This window comes from Periplaneta americana, chromosome 2 (genome assembly GCF_040183065.1).
Source record: "Periplaneta americana isolate PAMFEO1 chromosome 2, P.americana_PAMFEO1_priV1, whole genome shotgun sequence".
NCBI classification, from domain to species: Eukaryota; Metazoa; Arthropoda; class Insecta; order Blattodea; family Blattidae; genus Periplaneta; species Periplaneta americana.
In genome coordinates this window covers 22,797,391-22,809,978 of record NC_091118.1, presented here as the reverse complement: position 1 = coordinate 22,809,978, position 12,588 = coordinate 22,797,391, and positions in this window count along the sequence as shown.

Genomic DNA, 12,588 nt, shown 5'->3' with positions numbered 1-12,588 from the left:
GTTGCTCCCCGAAGAAATCAGGTAGCAGAATGAACATGGCATAGTTGCTCCCCGAAGAAATCAGGTAGCAGAAGGGGCATGGCATAGTTGCTCCCCGAAGAAATCAGGTAGCAGAAGGGACATGGCATAGTTGCGCCCCGAAGAAATCAGGTAGCAGAATGGACATGGCATAGTTGCTCCCCGAAGAAATCAGGTAGCAGAATGGACATGGCATAGTTGCTCCCCGAAGAAATCAGGTAGCAGAAGGGACATGGCATAGTTGCGCCCCGAAGAAATCAGGTATCAGAATGGACATGGCATAGTTGCGCCCCGATGGGTATAGTACACACGAAAGTGATTGTCATAATATAAACAAATTACTTAAAAATATTACAGTGATAGCTGCATTGAAATCAGGTAGGCCTAGCATGTGATCAATTTTGCTATTTAAAATAACACTTTTCTATCGATCACACAATAAATGAACTGCATTTTTTGTTTGTACATCGATATTTTAACTTGCGGTGCAAGGTTTCGAAAATTGAAACTTAGAACCATTGTGAATTATTAACTCTTCACCCTTTTCACTAAACTTAACATTCATTTTAAATTATTCTCACTACACGCCACACATGGTGTGAAAATCACTAATAAAATGCCAACGGCTCACTCATTTGAATATGTCAGTTAATAAAATACTGCCAACTTTATGGTGTTCATTTTAACGGTAGGCTATTGATAATCACTGCATTAACAGTAGAAAAACAGTTAACCCAGATAAGACTGACGTCCTATATATAGCACCCGGACGTTTTATTTTTTTAACATTGCTGTGTAAGATTTTCATAGTCGGCAATCATGATACCATAATCCTTATGTGTTATAAATTGCCTCCAATTTTTTTTTCTTATATTTAGTCTGTCATAGTCAATGTTATTATCATATTTGTGTGAAACGTCCGGTGTCCTATATGTAGGACGTCAGTCTTATCTGGGTTAATAAAGTACTGCCAACTTCATGGTGTTCATTTTTACGGTATCGATAATAAATATTAAATCGAATAAGAAATCAATATGGTTTGGTTGATTACGAGGCTCTAGTTTCCGTAATGTCTTTTTCTCTACCTGTTTCATCGGGGCGCAACTATGCCATGTCCCTTCTGCTACCTGATTTCTTCGGGGCGCAACTATGCCATGCCCTTTCCTCTATCTGATGGGAACGGGGCGCAACTATACCCACAAAACAGGGACCCTTTTTTATCTGCTGCATTTTATCTGACCGTGGGGCGCAACTATGCCCAATTTTGTCCTCTGTAGCTACTTTGTATGATGAGAAAGCAAACAGTGGGAAATCCTCCGGCCTTCCTCTGTTCAAGTCGAACACTGCATATACAGTATAAGTAACAGTATACACTGTGACGTAAGCCATTTTCATCTGAAAACGAAGTTGGAATTCAAGCACGCTCTTGGGGAGAGGTCCAGCGGCAGACGCTGAAGTGTGTAAATGAAGTCACGTAGCACTCGGCGCTCCAGGGTGACATCCGGTCCCCGCTATGACGTCAATCGTGGAGACAAACTGGAAATATTCTAGTTTTTTCTTTTCTTTTTCAGGAATGTTAATTAATTATAGCGAAATACTTGAATAAAAACATCTATTATACATGCCTGATTCTTCAACACTGTCTTTGAAACCAGTTTTTGTTTAAGTGAATATCTTTGGCCTTTAAAGTGAAGACTTTGAAAAAAAAAAAACTATGTTACAGTTCTAAATTTAGAATATCACTAAAGCGTGTTATTTAAATTATCGTATGTTTCCTTCTTTACAAAGTATAGAGAAATTGGAAGGATTTAAGTGAATTTACAGTACACCGTGTCCCGCATAGAGGTATCGAGAAATAAATGTTCACCATTTAAAATCAGATGAAGATATTGTTTTAATTTACCATCTGACAAGATGCAGAGACTGTCCGAGTTTATGCACCAATGGTTTAAAAACAGTTGCAAATGGGTAACCAATTACACTCAATAATGACAATTAATAATAAACACAATTAATAAAAATACAATTAATAATAAATTAATAATAATACTAATAATAATAAATCAATAATACTAATAGTAATAAATGATAATAATAATAACAATAATAATAATAATAATACAGGGAGCATCCTAAATTAAATGAAGCACGATCACTTAAAATAACATTTAAAGTAAATCTAATTTGTATCTTAGCCCTAAGTTCGAACTAAAACCCACGAGTATGATGATACGTTCATACATGTACAAGTACCTTTCACCACTACACTCATAATAATAATAGTTTTATTTTCCCTGGCAGAGTTAACCCTTTCTAACCCAAATTAAATTTACAAGCAATCCATGTTGAAACAAATAGCTGTATTAGGACCAATTCAGTGACCAAGTTGCGGGAGTGGCAACATTTGAAACAAAACTATATTGATGAAAATGTATTGAAATAGAAGTTATCCAGCAAAATTTACCTTCATATGTAACACACAAGTATATAAATGCTATAAAGTTAATTATTGCCATATGGTATCTATAGGTACGAAAGGGTTAAGGCCATCAGGCCTTCTCTACCACTCAACCAGGATCAAATCACATACAGAAAAATACATACCGGTATACAAATATTAACTTAAAAATAATAATAAACATAATTAAGTAAAAAAGAGAGATTGAATACATATACACAATCAGTATTAACTTTAAAATAACAATAATAAAAAATATATATAATAAAAAAGAGACTGAATACATAATCACAAACAGGAAAATACATTCTAGTATACAAGTATTAACTAAAAAAAAAAAAGAATTAATACATATGAATATAATCTCACAACTAAAGGAATAGTACAATTAGTATGATCAGCACAGCACGTGTTACATTGAGACAATGACAATTACCTAGGTATAAGTGTTAATGGAAAAATAAAGTAATGCAGTGTAAAATAATAATAATGATAATAATAATAAATAAAAATTATACCCAAAAAACTAGTTCTGTGCATTTAAAATATTTCTAAACCACCTAATTTTTGAACAACTGGGTACTAAGACTACCCCTGATTTCCAGCGGCAGCGAATTCCGTGAGCGGGCCATGGCTATTGAGAAAGAACTTGAGTACAGAGATGTCTGATGACGTGGTATTGATAGGAACAGATTGTGCTGTGAACGTGTATTACGATTATGATGTGAAGCTAGGAGAGTATACCGAGAGGCAAGGTAGTTGGGTGTGGAATCATGTATAATTCGATATAGCAGGCAAAGAGAATGTACTAAACGTCTATCTTGCAAGCGGAGCCAGGAGACTCGTAGAAAATATTCCGATATATCATAATGTTGGGGGATATTGAAAATAAATCGGACGTAGACATTATGTACACGTTGAAGATTTTGAAAAAGTTCAGCACTTAGGTCGCTATATAAAACATCACAATAGTCAAAGTGAGGCATTACAAGGGTCTGTACTAGAATTTGTTTGAGCTTAGTAGGAAGGAAATTTTTCAGGCGTTTCAAAGAATGCATGATAGAGAAAATTTTTCTACAGATATATCTGATTTGCGTATTCCAGTTCATATTCATACTCATTTCGCTGTCAACTCATTCACTGCATTGGAACTACGACACATCTCACTGATTCTATCCTGATTTCACTAACACTTCAAAAACATTTCACTGTTCAAATACTTTGCACTGCCACTATAAACTATAAAACTTCACTGATACAAACACACTTCACTTACACAACACACTTCACTGACACAACATACGTCTTCACTGATGCAACACTTCAAAAAACAAAATAGCAATTACACCCTTTAAATGGTCTTTATAATAGGCCTATATTACCGTCTATTAGTGAAGTCCTTAAGCCTATTTTTAAATACATTTTTGGTTATTGGTACAGCCTTTAGTAAGTCTGCAGGTAAAGCATTCCAGTCCCTTATAGTACGATTGAGAAAAGAAAACTTTCCAGTGTCCGTCCTCTGTCTTCTTTCCCTCAATTTATATGAGTGATCGTTCCTTGAAGAGTAATTTGGCGGCTGCAACCTATTTTTTATTTCTCTCTAGGCAGGCTCACTTCTGTATGTCTTGAACATTGCGCATAATCGATTTTGCGTTCTTCTGTCCGTCAGTGTGTCCCATCTTAATGTTGAATTATTACGACAACACTTGACAGCCCGTTTTTTAATCTTTTCCAGTGTCTTAATATGTTCTAATCTGTAAGGATCCCAACATGCAGCACCATATTCCATTACTGGACGTACTAGTGATTTAATATGCAATCTCTTTGTATTTATCAGAGCCTTTTCTTAGTTCCCTCATTATTAACATTTAAAATACAACTGCAATATTAAGAAATTGGTGTTAACACTTTTGTTTTACAGACAATATACAAAATATCAAACAGAAAGAAGCCATATAAAAATAACGACATAAAATTTCATGTTCCGTTTGAACTTTGTACACCACTGTTTTCTTAACCAGCAGGCTGCTTATTCATATAATTATATACATAACTCTTCCTCCTTCCATACCTGGCGCTTGAAGCCCGCGCACGACATCAAGATTAGAAAAATGCGCTTGCTTTGACATCACTGAATGGCCTATTAATAATTTTTAAGCTAATTTAGCACTTCATTTTCCTGTCACTTTGCCTGTAGGAGTTACATTTATCAGTGCAGGTTTACGTCATGAACGACTTTCTTGTTTACGACTGCTGTAATTCTACGTTTGTACTGTCGCAATCCAGATCGCTTTATAAGATCACTAGTGGCTTGTGCAGCAAATACTGCAAACTAAATCCGTAAGAAATTCAAATAAAAATTATTGAGATTTATTTTCAATGAAGAATAACAGACATTTTGAAAGTTATTTGCTTCCATAATAGTGAAACATACTCCCTCTAAATTTTTTTTATGCCAAATACTTTTCCTTGAACCTATCCGTCTTCAGTTCTTGAGTTTCAATGCGAAATCGCAAGTAACATTGTTAGGACGATCAGCGAGTTTTTCATGTGGGAGTAATGCAGTAGCTATTTCAGGTCATTGCGGATTGTAGGTGAAAGTTAAGAAAATGTAAGGTTTGTCATGCTTTGAACTAAAGACTTAGCATCTTGGTATAGCTGCTGCATGTTTCGTGAACTACCCTGAAATGTAGAGGACAGAATCACTTTTTCCCCACTAAGAGATCTTACTGAGGTGATGGGCTATCGCGTCACGAGTTAAAATAAATAATTAATTTTTTATTTGTGTATGTACAGCATTCTCACGTAGTTAAAAAGGGATATTAAATTGAAATTACAAATGCCATGTCATTATGAAATTCGCGGGGTGAAATGTTTATATAACAGCTGTTTAATAATTAATGAGGAAATGTACGCTCTTCAGAGTTCATGGTTTGTTTGTATTTATTTTGCGAGCCTTCCCTACTTAAAGCTCTTAAAACACTTCTTTTTGCCTACTACAAAACAGTCACCTTGTCCTTATTGTCTACGATGCACGTACATGAACATTCATGAAGCTGTTCTGCCGGTAAACCCAAATTGCTTACTGCATAATAGTGTGGGTTTACCCAGCTGAATATCTTTGAAGTATTTTTTATTTGCTAGCGAAAATATATTTTGCATATTGTGGGTCGCATCGTCAAGATTTTACTAATTGCGAGATTGACACTAAAGTAGGCTTTTTGTGCTCCGGCAATGGAATGAGTTGCATGTCAATGTTTTGCTCATGATCTAAGTTAATTATAAAGCACAATCTTGATTATCCGGGCTAATTACCAGAAGAGGTACCCGGATAATGTGAAAAACGGATAATTCAAAAGTTTTTTATTTTGTATGTACCATCCTAGATCATATATACCCAGATTGCTCTGCGTTATAGGCTTTGACGGTAACAACTTTTGTCAGGTTTACTATGCTGCCATCTAGTTGATACATAAGGAGTCACGTCATAACTCCCATTCGAATTGCATTAGCGACTGTACTGCCATCTCGTGTTCGTTTACGGCTGACGGGTGGCGATCCTGCCGGTTGTTCTCTTCAAAGTGCAACCGATTTTAACATAGGAATGAGCCATCTATATCTGATCTGGGGTACCATGTAGCGTACAGGCTTAAAATTTATTTACAATTTAAGATTGTAGAAAACAAGAAGTAAATTTGTTTTCCCACCTCCACAACAGGGAATCGTTAAATTCGAAGTAGTAGTAGTAGCAGTATTAGTAGTAGTAGTAGTAGTAGTAGTAGTAGTAGTAGAAATAGATTTATTTCTACTGCAGAGTTAAGGCCATAAAACCTTCTCTTCCGCTCAACCAGTATTAGAACAATAGCAATACAATAGCAGAAATATAGGAACAATAGACAATTAAACACAACAACAATAATAATAATAATAATAATAATAATAATAATAGTAATAATAATAAATTATTGACGAAGTATATGATTATGTCTCGTGACGAGAATATAATATGAAATGAAAATATAAAAATTGGAAATTTATCTTTTCAAGAGGTGGAAAAATTCAAATACCTAGGAGCAACAGTAACAAATATAAATGATACTCGGGAGGAAATTAAACATAGAATAAATATGGGAAATGCCTGTTATTATTCGGTTGAGAAGCTTTTTATCATCCAGTCTGCTGTCAAAAAATCTGAAAGTTAGAATTTATAAAACAGTTATATTACCGGTTCTTCTGTATGGTTGTGAAACTTGGACTCTCACTTTGAGAGAGGATCACAGGTTAAGGGTGTTTGAGAATAAGGTGCTTAGGAAAATATTTGGGGCTAAGAGGGATGAAGTTACAGGAGAATGGAGAAAGTTACACAACACAGAACTGCACGCATTGTATTCTTCACCTGACATAATTAGGAACATTAAATCCAGACGTTTGTGATGGGCAGGGCATGTAGCACGTATGGGCAAATCCAGAAATGCATATAGAGTGTTAGTTGGGAGGCCGGAGGGAAAAAGAGCTTTGGGGAGGCCGAGACGTAGATGGGAAGATAATATTAAAATGGATTTGAGGGAGGTGGGATATGACGACAGAGACTGGATTAATCTTGCTCAGGATAGGGACCAATGGCGGGCTTATGTGAGGGCGGCAATGAACCTCCGGGTTCCTTAAAAGCCTGTAAGTAAGTAAGTAAGTATAGTACGTTATTATTATTATTATTATTATTATTATTATTATTATTATTATTATTATTATTATCATCATCATTATTATTATTAGCAAAGCTTATGAATATGAATAATGATCGACAATCCACAGTTACAAATTTAATAATCGTCATGTCTTCACGGTACCAACAATCAGCTTTATAATTTTCCAATTGTTTGCTTTCATATTTTCAAATCTTACTGTTACAATTTTGTGCTACACGTGTTTATTATTGCAGGAGAAATAAATATGGGTGAGGAACAGTCAATTATTGTCGGGTGACGGAAGGTATGATTGGTTAGCTAGAATGCCTAAATTCAGTGAACTATTGAAAAGTAAACTTCATGCTTACGTTAGTGAATTTGGTGCCCATGTGTTTTCAACCGATGGAACAATTTTGTTATATGGTTTGTGAAAAGACAGTTATTACGAAAAACAAAGTATTTTATAAGTCAACATGTGTCACCTACGAAGTAAATATGTGAGTTATGTTGATATAATTTAAATTTATTGCTAAAAATATAGGTATTATGCCTTTTAAAAATATATAATGCCATTTCCAACATGTATTGTGCCTTTTTTTACTTTTTTATTGCCTTTTATGGCTTCCTATTTTAACTCTTATAAATGCCTGAATATCCGGCCTCTAGTTATAATGAATGCAAATACGGTACTTAAAAAGTAAACAAAGAATTAGAAAAATAAGTAAAGTAAATCCGTGTCGCTACAGCCTATGAAGGGCCAAGACCGACCAGCCGGCTGCTGGCCTCACGTCCACATGCCGAAGCAGAGGTGGACGATCATCCAACCAGAATGGAGGTATCGTGTGGTTAGCACGATGATCCCCCCAGCCGTTATAGCTGGTTTGTGAAACAGGATTTTCGCTACCTATTGTAGCTCCCCAAGTGCATCACGATGCTGGGTGGACACCGGTCCCATACACTGGCCGAAATTTCATGAGAGAAATATAAGTGTGTTACGACAAATTCCCCTTCCATCTAAATTTTTATCAATTCGAACATTGTGTATAACCACAGTCTAGTATATACAGTCGCGAAGCTTGAGGTGTTTTTTTGCAAATCTCGTGATAAAGCGCTCCAAGCGGCTAGCAGTAGCAACTAGAAACAATAGACTGTCCATGGTCGACTTTGGACTGTGTCGTATTTCTATCGAGTGCTAGCTCGTTGCGTATTTCACATTGATGCTTGTGAAATGTTCGTTATTGGTTATAATGAAAATGTTAATGGCTAAAATATAATTGGAGTAATAACATGGGACAAGGAGGAGACGTTTGTAGTGCTATAAATTGTAGCAACAGTAAGCAGGGGCGGCTTTTGGGGCAGTGCCAGTGTGCCATGGCACCACCAATGAAAGAAACAAAAAATAATACCCTAAAAAACAGTTGTAATAATTTATTTCTACGTATTTTATTCCTATTTCATTTGAACGAGCGCGCGCACAGATCGGGACGCACTCTTGCAGTGTTTTTTCGAACGTTGGAGCCAGTTCTCTGTGGCACCGGGTAAGCCCATATAACACTATACAAAAGGCTACTGGTTTATTTCATATGCGGTTCTTATGGCGGAGACTGAGTCGAGTTCAATTTGACTCAGTAGTTAAAATTCCGCCCGCTAGAGCGCAGTAATGCAGAAATTCCCATAGATGGCAGGGTTTGTTGGAAAAGTTTGGCAGGAAATCGTCGTTTCAAGAGCAGACTTACACGAAAAGTTTGGCGCCAAATCTTAATGCAATGTTACCAATTCAAAACTAATGCACACAACTTGGATTTGAAAGTACAAATTATTATTCGTTTAACTGTATCGAATGCAGAGAAAGTCAGTCATGGTTATTTTTAGAAAGACAACTACGTATTTTCTCATATTATGTAACACTATTTGTTAATTTTGTGTGATATTTGTTTTATATCGCGGTAACTAAATATCGTTACACTGTTGCTAGTATTGATGCTTTTGTTAACGATATATGAGATTTGTGCAGGACATGAACATGTGTTATTCAAGCTGCTGCCTTGGATTCATCTGTCTGTTTAAGTGTAAACGTTTTCATTTATTGTCTGTATCACCGTTCATTTCGTGTGTTTTTGCCAGTAACTTTACTAGTTCTAAAAGTTATTTATATTTTGACTTAACCATACTGTGAAAATTTTGCATTTATCTGTATTTGCAAATTTTGTTGTTAGTTGCGGAAATGTTATTGTAACGATTTTCTGGAATATGACTTAACAAAGACATTAGAATTCGGTATCATTACCGAATAGGACGTCTATAAATAAGTACAACAGACTGCTGCCTATGTGTTGGTTAATTATAGTGATTGTGGTGTAAGTAATACGTGAGTTTGGTGTGGAAAAAGTGGAGAGATGAATAAAATAAGTGAATTGTTGTAGGACGCTCGCAGAAAAAATTGCAATAAAGAATTTGGGTAGACCGCTTCCAAATCTGAATCTTCATCAACAAACAAAAAGTCGATGCCGCAAGTTCAATCCTGATATTTATTACAAGAACAAATGGATTTGTGGCTGCGAAGAGAAAAATGCTTTCTTTTGCTTTGCATGTGTGTTGTTCGGTGGAGATGTAAGTTGGTGTAAGACCGGAATTACTGATATAGGGCACATATGGTCTAAAATGAAAGTGCACGAGTCATCTAAACGTCACATGGACAATGTTTTAAGTCTTTCATTTTTGGGGAAAACCAATATTCAGAGTAAGCTGGATACGCACTATAGGCAAACAATAATCAACCACAATAAACAAGTGGATAAGAATAGATATATTCTAAATTTAATTATAAACTGTGTTCGGTTTTGTGGTGCGCTGGAGTTGGCGCTCAGAGGACATGATGAAACAGAAACATCCGAAAATAAAGGAGTGTTTCGTGAATTAATTCAGTTCAGCGCTGAATTGGATAAAGATCTGAAAGTTCATCTATCTCAGTCTTCAGTCTTTAAAGGCCTTTCCAAGACTATACAAAATGAACTTCTCGAATGTATGTTGCAGATATATCATGAAGAAGTTCGCAAAGAAATAAAAAGTGCCAACTATGTAGCTGTAATAGCTGATGAAACCACCGATGTATCTTGTGAATTTCAATTGGTAATTGTCTTACGATATGTTATCAATGGGAAGCCAGTGGAAAGATTTTGGAACTTTATTAACCCAGAAGCTCAAAATGCGAATGCTATTGCAGACTGCATTTTAAAAGAACTCGAGACCTTAGTTGGTGACAATCCAGGAAAACTTATTGCTCAGAGTTACGACGGAGCAAATGTCATGAGCGGAGGGTTAAATGGAGTACAAAAGTTGATTAAAGACAAGTACCCGAATGCAAATTACATCCATTGCTATGCGCACCAACTAAATCTCATTATGTCCACAGCTGCCTCTGTTAATCGTAAGGCTCGCATCTTTTTTGCACATCTCTCAGGAATTTGTTCTTTTTTTTCGAATTCACCACAAAGATCAAAAGTAATGCGAGAAATCATAGAGAAAAGTTTGCCCCGAGTATCACCCACTAGATGGAATTACCATTCACGTGTAGTCAAAGATCTTTTTGAGAACAGAGAAGACCTTATTAAAGTGATGCAAACTATTGAAAATAATGAAAACATAAAGTCGTCATCTACTATTGAAAAAGCAGGTTCCTACAAACAAAGACTTCAAGATAAAGATTTTGTTTTCTGGTTGACATTTTTCAATAAGATAATGCCTCATGTCGACATAATTTTTAATCAATTACAAAAGAAAATCGCTGAGCCAATTAAAGTAAAACAAGATATTCAGAATTTTGAAATCATAATTCAGAGAATCAGAGACGACATTGGTGCAATTTTCAATGAGTGTGACGAAGTAGTGCCTGCTAAGAGATCGCGAACTGATGATGACTTCAGAAAAAGAGATGCCTTGGAAGTATGTGATGCTATCCTTTCTGAGATAAAAACCCGATTTCGGTTCACGGGACACCTCACTGCTACCAACTTGTTTGAGGTTAAAAGTTTTGATAAATACATTAGAAGTTTTCCGGATAAATATCTTGATGAAATGACAGAAGTTTATTCATTTCTGGACAAACGAAAGTTGAAGGGCGAGCTAGAAGTTTTCTATGGTAGGCCTGAATTAAGAGCAGTTTCTGGAGCAGTTCCATTTCTTTCCTTAATTCTAGAAGATGAACTATGTGATACTTTCGAGGAGACAATCAAAATTTTGAAATTGTTAATTACAATGCCCATCTCCACTTCTGAAGCTGAGCGATGCTTTTCTATGCTGAAAAGAATAAAAACATTTCTTAGAAACACTATGAAGGAAGAAAGATTGAGTGTTTTAGGAATGTTATCGTGCGAAAAATCTTTCGTATGCAAGATTGAAGGTTTCAATGCAAAAGTGATAGACTTGTTTGCCAACAAAAAGGAACGACGAATGGATTTCCAGTACCGTTCTTTTTAATCCAGATGCAGATGTCTATCTCTCGGCGTTGGATTGGCACTTTGGTGAGTACATTGCTTGGAATTTAAAAATGTTAGTGATTAGTTAAATTCCTCTCTTAACATTCAAATGATAAATTTTATATAAGCATATTTTTAAGTTAGAAAAGCGTTTATTGCTGTTTTTGGTTTCATATACTGTACTAGGTGCATTATTAACTGCACACCTGGTAAAACAGCTCGCTTAATTAATTTGTTTTATTTAACATAATGTAAACATGAGCTGTGATTATCACCTTTTTACATTTTTGGCACCACCACCAGAATGTCTCACCGGCCGCCACTGACAGTAAGAGAAAGAGGCCAGAGTTATCCTTTTTCCGATTTCCGAAAGATTCAGAAAGGTTCCTGGGTTTCCACAAGAATGCTGTGCAGAAAAAAAACTGTTAATTTGAAGTTCTTTGTGACTGTTAGACTACATTATATCCTTAAATTTCACAATGAAATGTTTCAGTCTAACCGAAAGGACATTAGATACCGGTTAAAGTTCTGTCACTTAGGCTGCTAAATTTCCAGAGAAATAAAGGTTAGGTCTACTTTTTTTTTTTTCAGAGGATATATTTTTAATTGTAGCTATTAATTTTGTTATTTTTTATGTGTTATTTTACTAAAGACGTAGAAAAATTAAGTTTGTTTTAATGAAATTTATTGATCACGTTTTATTTTCAATTCTGATGAGGATTATTATTGCTTACTAATGCTTAGGCCTACTTTTTTCTTCAATGGATATGTTTTTAATTATAGCTGTTAATTTTGTTGTTATTTTTATTTGTTGCTTTACTAGACACGTAGAAAAAGTGTGTTGCAATAAAATTTATTCATCACGTTTTATTTCCAATTCTGGTGTGATTATTATTGCTTAATCTCATCCCACTTTGTTAACTACGTAAGCCTACACTACAAGTACCGGTAC